Here is a 13,376-nt window from a genome sequence, read left to right as displayed (position 1 = left end):
CTTGTCAGGAGGCTGAAATGCTAGCTCATGTTCATAAAAGAGACAGCCCAGAGACCGGCCCAGAGCAAGATCTCAATTATGCTAGTTATTTTATTATTTATTCCTCACAATAAAGCCTCAAAGTAGAGCTTATTGAGCCCATTTTACAGGTGAGGAAACTGAGTCTCAGGAGTTTCTAGTAACAGCAAGGAAGTATGACAGCTGCACTATAAAGCCAGGCCCGGCAGACTCTCACACCTGTAATCTTCCCACTACCCCACACTGGCCCTCAGGAGGTTGCTGAAGCTACACCTGCCTGGCCACTGGCCAGCACCACCAGCCAGAGCTTCTTTTGATTTGTTGCAAGAATCTGGACTAGCACTTCTGACTGCGGCAATCAAAGGTGACCAGGATAAGCAAAGCTCCAGTGATAACCTTAGCAAGTGCAGCTTCTCTGGGCAAGGCCGAAGCCAACCATTTTCTGATCAGATAAAAGGTCTCTGCTCTGCTCCCTCCTTGGCCTCCCTGGGCTACAAGAAGCCTGAGCAGAAAGGTGACAGTATGCTAGCTATCTCCTTTCAATGATGTAGAAAGGGTTAAGATAAACAGGCATGAACACTCAATATATGTTTCCTTTCTCCTGCCAGAGAATATTCTGGCTTTCTGTTACAAGTAGAGGATTTGTTGTTTTCATTACCAGAGTAAAAATAAATAGGTGTGGATTGTTTTTGTTTCTGGAGAACCCTCTTCTATACCTTGATATGCCCTCAAAAATCAGTGGGAGAAATGGAGGGGCGAACTGGCCGATGACGAACGTGGGCTCTGACCTCACACACAACAGCGCTGTCTCCTCTGCACAACAGGGAAATGAAGTTCTCTAGCCAATCCTCTGTGACGAGTCTGCAGTAACAGTCAATCCTTTTCATTTCTTGTCATTAAATGTGTTCTACCTCAGTATAATATGTAATAATTGTCCATGAAATGGATGCCTTTGGAGTGACTTGCTTCCAGTGAAGGAGAAATAACAGAGAGCTGCAATGTGGAGTCATTAGCAGTGGTGATGAGGGGAAGGAGGCAGTGTTTTTGAGACACAAAAGGCGGGCTATAGAAAGGCCTTGGCCACTATCCATGACAGGGACTCTACAGCCATTTAAAAAAAACAAATGCTTGCAACGTTACCCTTCATCTTTGTCCAGTTTTTGTGCGATCTCTGTCGGTGGCCTGAGTCACTCACACTGTGGGCTGGGAGACCTACACGGTAGACACTCATCTTCGTTGCCACTGACCCATGAGACTCTGAGGCACAGCAGGGCGATGCGGCCTGTGTGTGAGTCCTTGCTCTGGCGGTACTCTACTCTCATCCACAGAGTCAGGCTCTGCTTCCTAGAAGGAAAGTTGCAGACCTGTAACATATTCAATCAGACTTACGGGAGCCTGTGTCATGCCAGGTGGTGGGAAAGGCCTGCGAAGGATACAAGTCCCAAGGAACTTACAGTCCATTGGACTGGCTTCTGCACTAGAGTGTGGTGCACATAACAATAAACATAAGTATGAGGCTCTGTAGGAGCCCATAAAAGGGGTTCTTAAGAGGGCCAAGGGAAGGCTTCCCAAAAGACGTGCCATTGACAGAGACCTGAGGGTCAAATAGGAGATATCCAGGTGAAGAGAGGGTCAACAGGAAGTGCACCTCTGACAGAAAAATATCATATACAAAAGCACAAAGTCCAGCAAGACAGTGTGGAGCTTTTGACAAACAGTAAGTGATTCTGGATGCTTGGGGAGAGGGGCCAGAAAGAAAGAGAAAGCGGTGCCTGAGAACCAAGAAGATGACAAAAAAAGAAAAAAGAAAACACTTAGCATTCTAATTAAGGAAATTGGTCTTTGGTCTAAGGGTAATGGGAAACTATCTAAAGGTTTTAAGAATAGGAGTTATTTAGAATGGAAGGGTAGATAAAGTGCTTCCCAGATAAGGTCAAGTTAAAGGAATTCATCATCACCAAGTTCTTTTTATATGAAATGTTAAAGGGACTTATATAAGAAATAGAAGAAGATCAAAAATACAAACAGTGAAATGACAACAAACTCACAACTATCAACAACCAAATCTGGAAAAAAAAAAGTAAGCAAACAACTAGAGCAGGAACAGAATCACAGAAATGGAGATCACATGGGGAGTTATCAGTGGGTAAGGAAAGTGGGGAGAATGGGGGAAAAGGTATAGAGAATAAGTAGCATAAATGGTAGGTACAAAGTAGACAGGGGGAGGTTAAGAATAGTATGGGGAATGGAGAAGCCAAAGAACTTATATGTATGACCCATGGATATGAACTAAGGTGGGGACATGATAGTGGGAGGGGGTGCAGGGTGGCAGGGAATAAAGGAGAGAAAAAATAGGACAACTGTAATAGCATAATCAATAATATATTTTAAAAATAAAATATATAAAATAAAAAAAGAATAGGAGTCACATAAGCCAGCTGACAACTTAGAAATATCATTCTGCAAATAAGAATAGAATAGAACAGAATAGAAGTGAAGTGCAGTGAAAACTAGGACCTACTGCAGTTGGGCAACAAGGGCAAAATCTGTGTGACAACCAAAAGCGGTCTGCACTAAAGGCCTCACTTAGCACAGTGACAGATACATGGGAAATGCTCAATAAATGATACATTACTAATAACACTAACAATAGTGTGGTGGCAAAAAAGAATGGATTGAGGTATTTTGAGGATGAGGAAGATATGCACCATGCATAGTCATTTAGCTGTGGAAGATGTGAATGCAGGGGACATCAAGGACAGCATGGGCTTCCTCACCTGGGCGACTGAATGCTTGGTGTGGGAGTCACCACGATGAGGGCCTGCAAAAAGAAACGGGTTTGAGGGTGATAGAAGAAGTTGGATGTATTTGAGGCCACTTCAGCTCGAGTGGGCTGTGAATATTTCTCAGTTGATTTTTCCCTGCCCCCTCTCTTTTTTTAAATTCACATTTTAACCACCTTAAGTCATATAATTCAATGTGTCTTAGCACATTCATGTTGTTGTGTAATCATCACCACTATCTAATTCCAGAGCATTTTCGTTATCCCAGAAAAGAAATCTCATATCAATTAAAGAGTCACTCCCTATTATCCCTTCTCCTCAGCCCCTGGCAACTTTAATCTGCTTTCTGTACCTATGGATTTTGCTTATTCTGAATATTGCACATAAATAAAATCACATACAATATGTGATCTTTTGTGTCTGGCATCCACAAATGCTCATATTTCATATCATTACTCATAACAGGCAATAAATGGAAACAACCAAATGTCCATCAACTGACGAAAAGACAAACAAACGGTGGTATATCCATACAGTGAAATATTATGCAGTCATGAAAAAGGAATGAACTACTGACCCATGCTACAACATGGGTGAACATTGAAAACAATATGCTAAATGAAAGAAGCCAGACACAAAAGGCAACACATTGCATGCTTCCATTCATGTGAAATCACCAAAATAGGCAAATCTCTAGAGACAGAAAGCAGTTTTGTGGTTGCCAGGGGCTGTGGGGAGGGAGGAATGGAGAGTGACTGCTTAATATGTATAGGGTTTCCATTTTCAATGATGAAAACATTTTGGAACTAGATAGTAATAATGCAACATTGTAAATATACTTAATGTCATTTTAAAATGATAAATTTATGCTATACATATTTAACCACAATTTTTTAAAAAAAGAAAGGAATGAATTACTGATACATCCTCTTTGTCCATTGAAGAGCATCAGCTCCACCTTTGAAGGGAGGAGGAGTACTCTCGTGGTTAATACAAGCTCTGGAGTCCAACTGCCTGCATTTGAATCACGGCTCCTCCTCTTACTAGATATGTGACTTTGCACACGTTACTTCACCTTTCAAACTCAGTCTTCATTTACATAATGGTGATAGTAATAATACCAGTACGGGGAGTAACTGCAAAGAGCACATGAAATAATATCAGTAATATGGTTAAGCACCATGGCTGCCACAAGAAATGCGTTTAATAATGTCATAATTATTATGGCTTAAATTATATTATTACTATCATTCCATAGTAAACAGACCGTAAGATAGGAATATATAAGACAGACCAGCAGGGTCCTTCCCAGGTATTTTTTAAATGTAACTGAAGAGAAGAGCCTCTTTCCTTTCCTGGTGTGATGCTCTGAGACAGGATCGAAGAGCTGCCAGCAATCATATTGAAAAGGCCAGGAAATGTTTGGCTGAAATAAAGCCAATACAGCAAGAGAAGCCAGGAGAAGGGATTGGGGCAGGTCCAGTGCACTGGAGTCCCTGATTTTAGGTGCCCAAGACTTGGTCACATAATCAAATAAATTCCCCATTTTGGCATAAGCAAGTTCCAATGTTAATTTCTGTTCAATACGGCTTTGCAAACAAAGAGTGCTAAACAATGCAACTGTTGACTAGTGAGGCCAGCAGGACACTGGAGTAGAGTTATTCAGCCAGCAGCCCGCTGGATACAAGCTTCGAAAATGGAACCCGGGATAGAAATATCAGTTTAGGCGTCATTAGCTTAAAATGTGACTTCTTTGTGAGAGTAACCAAGATCATTTGGAGGGAAGGCATAGACTGAAAAGATAAGATGCCATAAAATGAAACTTCAGGGAACAAAAATATTTAATGGACAGAGAAAGATGAGCCAGGAAAGAAGGAGAAAACCCAGAGAGTGTAGTTTTTCAGAAGACAAAAGAAGAAAACCCTTTGAAAGGAAGAGGTCAATAGTCAAATACCGCAGAGAAACCAAGTGCGGGCAGGACTAAAACTGCCCTTTGCCTTTGCCACAATAAGACTCTACGGGGTTCATGAGTACAAGCAGTTTCCGAGGCAGAGGCCTGGGAGACAGATGACAAAGAAGCTGACCCGGAGAGTGAAAACAACATGGTCTCAGTTATTGTTTTGATTCTAACACCAGTTGTGCAACTTTGGGCGAGCTGCTCAACCTTACTGGGCCTCAGTCTCCTTGCCTGTGAAAACACAAAAGAGAGGATATAATTTAAGCGACAAGCACTCCACCCTTCACAGGGGCCTAGAGAAGTCTTAAGATAACTAACAGGGATGGTAAGCCCAACCAGGCACTGCTCAGTAATTCCCTGAGACTTCCTAAAATCCTCTTGGCATAAGTCCATCTAGCCTTAAAAAAAGTGGTGCCCTGGCTGGCGTGGTTCACTTGTTGGGGCGTCATCCTGCAGAACCACAGGTCACCAGTTCGACTTCCGGCCGGCGCACAGTCCTGGGTCTCAAGTCCATCCCTGGAGAGGCCACCGATCAATGTTTCTCACACAGATGTTTCTCTCCCTCCCTTCCCCTCTCCCTAAACATAAGTAAGTAAAATATTTTTTAAAAAACAGTGACAAGAACTTTGGGATTTGTGGTCAGTTCTGGAGATTTGAAGCGACGCTGCATTGCAAGTCCCTCAGCCCCTAAAAGGAAGTCAATGGGTGCTGTGGCGTGGTCCACCCAGATGCCCTCCTTAAGCCTGAAACACCGACATTGCACTGCCGAGGGCTCCAGAGCAGGTGGCACTCAGCTCCCTCCCAACTCAGGAACTGCCCTCAGTCAGAGAGAATCCTGGGACCAAGGTCACACCTTTCCTGGCGTGGGCTGCTTCCAAGGACTGGCAAGTGTGGCTCTAAAGGCCAAAGGGGCATCCTTGTGCCAGAGAGCTTAGAACTGGTGGGAGCCTGGGCTCAGCACCCCATGCCCAGGCCTGCTGTCTTCACTCCCAACAGGGACTAGTCCTGCGGGTCCTCCCAGAAAATCTCCTACACCCAAATCTTCATCCCAGAGTCTGTTTCCCAGGAAACCCCAACTAGGTTTATCTTGAATGAGACGGAAATGCAGGCAAACTGGAGTCAGAAATGAGCCAGCTCCTACTCTGTCCCCAAGCATTTAGGAAACACAAGAAGCACTTCTAAGTGGTATCTTCCAAGTGCAGTCTGGACCACTCTGGAAACTTAAACCTGGAGCACCCAGCAGCTCTTCGGAGAACTTAATTCAAAATGTGTTCGAGTGAAGGCGGTCAGAAGGGTACAAACTTCCAGTCAGAAAATGAAGGCCCAAGGGTGTGGCGTACAGCATGGTGACTATAGTTAACAACACTTGAACTTATCTAAGAGCGCTCTCACCACAAGGGAAAAAAGTGTGCAGCTGTGTGTGGTGAGGGATCTTAAGTAGACTTACTGTGGTGATCATTCCATAGTATAAACATACCTCAAATCATAATGCTGTATACTCAAATGCAATACAATGTTTTATGTCAATTATGTCTCTCAATGAGAAAAAGAATCTGGAAAGTGAGAGAGTCTGCCCCCACCTGGCCCTGGAGGGAGCTGCAAATCTGCAGAGTTAAGAGTGGTCCTGGTGGCAAGGAGAGTCATTTAAGAGCCACCGAGAAAATGATAGCCCCCCAGGGGCCTTCAGGGGAAAGTGCAGAGAGCAGGTGAGGGCTACGGCGGGAGGGAGCCTGGCCGCCAACCGTGCCCACCCACGGGCAGCACGTGAGCGGTTTGCCTGCACACGTGTGCCCAGAACCGCCTGTGGTGGATGAGAAGAGCGACCACATGTGGCAACACCTGCACAGAGTGAACGTGAACTTCACAGAGCCGAGGCTACTTGCTTCTACTTAAAGGTTCTTTGAAAACAAAAATCATTCTATTGATGTTATCCTAAATAGTTGGAAAATAATGTACTTTTTTACTTCAGTTGCTGGGGGGAAAATACCAAAAAATTTGAAAGTCCTCTTTCCCTGTCTCTCATCCTTCTCCCCCACAGCCTTGCTCCTCAAGATTCTGCCTCTAAACTCAAACCGCTTCCTAATCTATTTTGTGCTTTCGCCCTTTATTTTTTTTATGCTTGCCAGGGGCTCACTGACCTCTCAAACAGACCTCCCCACAACCTCTCGAGCTTCTTCAGTTTCTATGTGTGTGAGTGTGTGTGTGTTTTGGTAGAGAAATGTTTTACCCGTCACCCCAACGCACAGGGCATGGGGCTGTGGCCCTTCACTGCCACGTGACACAGGCTCCTCCCGCACCGAACCAGGCGGCACCTTTGCTGTCACACCTGTCATTCAAGATGGGTCACGTTTAAAGTTACTCTCTTTTATTTCAAAATTACATCCTTCTTACACTTTGGGTGCTAAATTACTGTGTCCTCTATGAAACGATGAGGACAAATGCAAGGTGTTTTCAACATACTTGACTAAATGAAATGTTTGCAATGCTGTATCAGCCTTCAAAACTTCCTTTAAATTTTGCAAGTTCACAAATCAGAAAATCTGGGAATCACAGTGAGACAATGTGCACACCTGAAACTAATATGATGCTATATACTTCAATAATGTTTTCTTAAAAAAACAACATTCAGAGAAAGAATACAAAGCAGGGAGATTTTGTGACTATCCATCCTCCAAAGGTTGACCGCTGTTACTCTTGAAAGAACTGAGGAGTGTTACAAAAGAAAAGAAACGAGCAAAGGCATTTAGAAGGGTCCCAGGCATTATGTGAGGGCTCCCTGCATGTATTTGCATACATTATTGTATGTAGATGTTAACACCTCCATGTTACTGAAGATGAAACTGAGGTTCAGAGAGCCCCCAGCTGGAGGTGGAGTGGAGCCCCCGCAGCAGGGCAGACAAAACAGACCTGATTAGTGGTTTGTTTTTAGAAATAGTGGAACTGATGGTTAAGTCCTAAGACACGGTGTATTGGACCCCCAAATAGAGTAGAAAGAAAGCCTGCCCGCTATCTCCTCTAAGGACAGACACGGACATTCTTCTCAGAGACAACCCAGTTGAACAGCCTTAGACATGGAGCCAAACAAATAAAGAATTATTATCCTTAACTCAGCAAATCACCAACCTCACATGCGTGCACACTGCCATACAGAGGGCCAGAGGGACATTTACTTCTCTGTCCACCAAGCGTTCCTGCCAAATCTCAGCCTCAGAACCTGGCTTCAAGTTATCAAGAGCTTTTTTCTTTCTTTCTCTCTTTTTCACTGAGCTAACTCTACCACCGCATCCTGACAGTATAATTAACACTAGCCTGGGGAGAAGAATTGTTCTGCATTTAAAAATAAGTATTATAGACAGATACTTTTAGATCTTCTTGCACGGCTGAGAAAGAATCAGTACACCGAGCATGAAGTCAAGAGAAGTCAAAGAACAAAGAAAAAGGAACGCTAATGAATTCTCAGATGTGCTGGAAATCTGTTAAGTCCTGGGTTTGACATTAGATGTGGAGTTAAGTGATTTTTAATTTTTTTAAATTATAATTTTAAATTGAATATAATCCAAGAATGCTGTCTGTCATTTCACAAAACCTCACTAATGGTTGCACACAAGGAACATATTAACTCCTACCCAACGGATTCCCTGCGGAATCAATCATCTAAGAGTTTGGGACAAAGGTGGTCTTCAATGAATTATGCACCTATTTTCCTGCATGTGTTTCAAACTGAGCTGTCTGTGTTTGTCATTGGGGCCATATTACAAGGTCATAAGGTTTGGAGAGTAGAAAGGAAGTTCATCTAGTCCAATACCTTTGTTTAAAGGGCAAGGAAATCACCATGTCATAGTCCAACCACTAGACTGATCAGGATGAAAACCCAGGTACCATGGCTCCTGGTCTGGGATCCATTCTGTGTCATTGAGACTAGGCAGTTCTGGGACATAGGGGAGCCCTTGAGACAACTATGGTGGTCTGTCACCGCCTAGGCTGCCCTGTCACACTGAGGGGTGATCGAATTCTCTCTTCCACAAATCAGCAACTTCTTAATTGTATACAATGACATTCCCACCCCCCCAAATAATTATCTAGGAAAGAAAAAGTTAAGGAAGTATTTCCTGAATTAATATTCTAATATCTTGCTGAATTTATATGCAAATCAGTCTACTAACTGTTAGTCACAAAATAAGATAGAATATAGGAAAATGCTTCGTCAACTCTCCAGAACACTTTTAATAGTATATATTATTATTATCATTATTATTACTAATCCTTCCATTACCATATTTGAATTTGGTGTTGAAACATACAATAAAACACTGATTCAGACTAACTGGGAGAAAACAGTATAAATCATAATGCTGAGTTATTAAAAGGTAGTGTTATCATCAGGAAGTCCAAAGTCTAACTTGAACCTATAGCCAACAGACTGCAACCAAATACAGACTTTCCTCCCGTTCTGCTTCAAGATAAGAAATATTTTTACTTAAAATTATATATTTACATGCTATAATTAATGTGTTAGATTCCTTAAAAAGACTCTATCCTGTTAATTATTATAAACATATCTGTTAATTGAAACTTCGTTAATCCAGGCTTTCAGTAATTCAGAGTTTAAACTCATTTTCTCTATGCCAAAATGAAATAAACCTTTCTTCCCAGATAATGTAAAGGTATATTTCAGTAGGGCACAAATTGAATTAATGAAATTTAAGGATATGGTCTCTGGGAAGAGATTTTATTTGAAAGGCTTTCAAAAGCCTACACTGCTGCCATCTGGTGGTCAATTGTGGTTCCATACAATCATTTTAAAATTAAAACTGTGTGAACAGCAGCATAGACTAGACTCAAGGAGAATGCACAGTTCTTGTCTGTGCCTTGACTTTTCAGTCTAACCCGAACCTGAAGTACAAATCAATCACACATTTTCTACACTTCTCACATAAATACATAGGAGGATTCTTTGTAACTACTGTTCCTACAGGAGTTTTGCCTCTTGAAAGGCAAAATAGCCCTTGGTATTTTTCAAATAGCCAAGAATATAAGGAATCCACACTCAAGTGTGGGGAACATGAGGAACATCCACTAAGTTCAACCCACACCTTTAAACTACATCCTTAAAGGGCCAGGTTCTCAGCCCAAAAATCTTTCTCCCAGTGAGCCCGTTCAGAGAGGCATTCTGATTCTGCTAATTCTCCACCTGTCGGAGAACTTGAAACAGAAGGGGGTGTCATCTGGACCGCCAGCTGCTACCCCCTGCCATGCCCTAACAGAGGTAATTTGCTGCCCAGGAGCTAATATTGACTCATCAGAAATTGTTTCATACACTCTGGTTTCCCAAAGGACACGACTCAGGTGTTGAGCCTCAAGTTGTTATTTCTGCATGAAGACGTTGTGGTGGCAGGAAAAACAGCATGAGAGGTTTTACTTGTCAACATGGCTCTCTGCCATGGCTGCATGACTCCGCCCAGGACGGGCAGGCCAGACTTAAGCCTCCAGACCTGCAGATCAATGATGTTCATTGTCATGTGTACGAGCATGTCTGTGTGGATCACAGTGCCAGGTGATCGATATTGGTAAAAATGAATAAACTAAAGACATCATTCTTATTTTTAAGTAACATAGTATCTACCTGGGAGAACTGAATAGGAACAAGGGAAACACTAAGAAATGGCGTGAGTATAATGCAAAGAGGGTACGTGATTCTTAATGACGTAGACAAAGGTGAGACTGACGGGTCCCGACACGTCTCTGATCTTTGAGTGCCTCTCACCCACGGTTAGCATGATTATCAGGCACTCGGAATACTTCTGTCTGCCATGAAGCTCATCCCCAGTCTATATGGGCCCCACCCTCCGAAAGTTTAATAGCTAAATCACTTAAAGAATCTCTTATTAGTCACCAGTTACCATGTAGATGGAGCCGCTGAAAAAAAATCCAGCTGAATAATCTCATTCTAGGGGCATATAAACAGAAATTGGTTTATAACTTTCAGTTAATAAGGTTGAAAACAAACTAGAGAGAGATTAATGTACAATTCAAGTTTGTCATAATCAACCCCTAGATGTGAGCGTCTAGACAGGTAATAATAAAGATGAACAATCTTATCAGGATTATGAGGCGGCAAATTATTGAAAAAGTTATCTTTGACTTATTATAGTGAACAGAGGAGCTATTCCAGAGCTATACGAACTGACAGGGGTCAAATTCCAGAAGGGACAGAGTCACCCAATTGTTAATCACCAAAATGATGCATATCTTGGTATCTCAAAAATTATTTGAAAACACAACAAAGAAATTAATTTTGTCTATCTGGAAAAGAAGAATATGTAGGCAAATTATCAGTACAAACTTATAAGAACATGAAGTACATCGGACCCACATCATGTATTTTGTCACAATTTAATAAATACATACGAGGACCAAAGTAATGCTAATCTATTTATACCTTCACAAAACACTCAACAGTGTTTTGTGGTGAAAAGTCTATCTCGATATGGATAATGGAACTGAGAGTGACACAGTAGTTAACTAACTGGTTTCTAGAAAGAGTTAGAGAAGTAATGGTACTGTTGCCTCTTCCTTTTCTTCTAGTGCCAAATGGCGACACAGGGGTTCGTGATGCATCCCACCTCCATAAACCAGAAGATCTGCCTCGGGGTGTCTGCCCTCTGTGCTGTGCACAGGAGCCCATGAGGTGGAAAAGAAAAGAGGTAGGCATGCAGTTGTTGAATGAATGGCAAATATGACCAATGTACTTACCGAAATAATCTATCTGCTGGGTACAAGATGAATACTTCTAAATCAATAGCTTTTCTTTGCAGTAATAATAGCACTTACAAATGTAAATGGAAAATATTCCATTTGCAGAACTGACAAAAACTATAAAGCAGTGACAAGAATAGCATACGTATGAAGAACAGCACAAATATTACTAAAAGACATAAAACTAAATTGGAACAAATGCAAAGATATAGCCTTGTTGAGTGGGGAGACAATAATACAAATGCCAGTTCTCCCAAAAGTAATATGTAAATCAATGTAATTGTAATTAGTATCCCACAGAAACCTTTTATCTAAATTGGATTAACCTGAATTTTATATGGAAGAATAAATATCCGGAATAGCAAAGAAAACTATTTAAAAATCTAATGATATAGGAAGATGTAGTATAAAGCCACTGTAATAAAGCCACTAATAAATCAATGGAATAAAAGACACAATCCAGACTGGATCCCAGTGTATATGTGACAAAGGGATATATTAATTTTATGAGTATTGAATTGATTATTTTAAAAAGCATAATGTCTTAGCCAGCACTCCATAAGAAGACAGTAAAGTTGAGCGGGTCTTTACTTACACTATATCTAAAACTATCTCCAGGTGATTACAGAGCTAACTGTATAAATTAACAAAATGAAGTCAAATAGATTAAAATGCCAGAAGAAAATGTGAGAAGCTGCACATACTATAATCTAGGTACAGAAGAAAAGTTATTAGCCAAATAAGAAAAACAAAAAGCTGAAAGAACCAAAATTAGGAAGGGAGAGAATCAGGGACCGAAAAAGTGAGGGCAGGAAAATAGATTTGACAATAAGAGTTTTTTATTAGGGTAAAAGTACCATAAACAAGCATAGTGGATGTCCATCAATTTTGAAGAGTGGTTGAAAGTACTGAGGTTAATTTACATCGTGAAAAATTTTGCATTACTTAAAAGAACAAGTTAGAATTATAGACATGCTTGGGAAGAGTTCCTTGAAGTTTTCTGAGTGAGATAAAGAAAGTGCAGGAAAGTAGGAATGATATAATACTACTTTTAAAAAACAGCTGAAACATTGCCTTCTCTTTACGTGCTCCTGCATATATGAGTGTGTCTGTCTATAGTCTGTTTGTAATTACAGAGCATGAAGCCAAGCATTCATAAAGGGCAATTCTCCCAACTTGCGGAGCAGGAAAAGAGGGAGGCGAGAGGAAGCACACAAAGAAGAGAAATTACAGTCCTAAAACAAATTATTATCCCACTTCTGTAAAACTATACATATGCATATGTGTGTATGTTGGCATATACATCAAGAAAGTTTTTAACTTAAAAAACTAAACAGTAGGAAAGAAAAGGCAGGAGAGAGGAGAGATGAGTGAGAGGGAGAGACATGGAGATAGAAACAGAATCACAGGCAGGCAGGATGCCATCACATCACACTCAGACTACTTCATCTGCTGGTGAGTTTACACTTAACCCTCGCAGGTTCCAGCAATGTCACTTACTGAGATAAGTTTAGTCCGAAGTGTGAGGGTGGTTTTAGTTTTTGTAATTTTTTTCTTTTTCCTAGTTCCCACCTCTCCTTCCTTTGAAAACAGGTGAAACGTATTGCCAATGTTGAATGTCACCTCCACAGCTCAGAATTTTAGCTGATTGCATGGAACTCTGTTAAACTGGTATGTCCACAGACCAATTAATTCTCTAAGCATTTAGTAGCCTGTATGTAATCTCCCATAATCTATTAGGTGAGAGACTTCTCCTAAAAGCAAAACTAAATCCAAGAAAAGTTTGTTTTTGCCAAACAACAAACACATCTATGGCTTCTAAGTAGTAAAAGACTTGAGACTATGTTTCCAACACAGAAGAA

The sequence above is a fragment of the Phyllostomus discolor genome, chromosome 7, assembly GCF_004126475.2.
Source record: "Phyllostomus discolor isolate MPI-MPIP mPhyDis1 chromosome 7, mPhyDis1.pri.v3, whole genome shotgun sequence".
Lineage (NCBI taxonomy): Eukaryota > Metazoa > Chordata > Mammalia > Chiroptera > Phyllostomidae > Phyllostomus > Phyllostomus discolor.
This window is presented reverse-complemented; position numbering follows the sequence as displayed.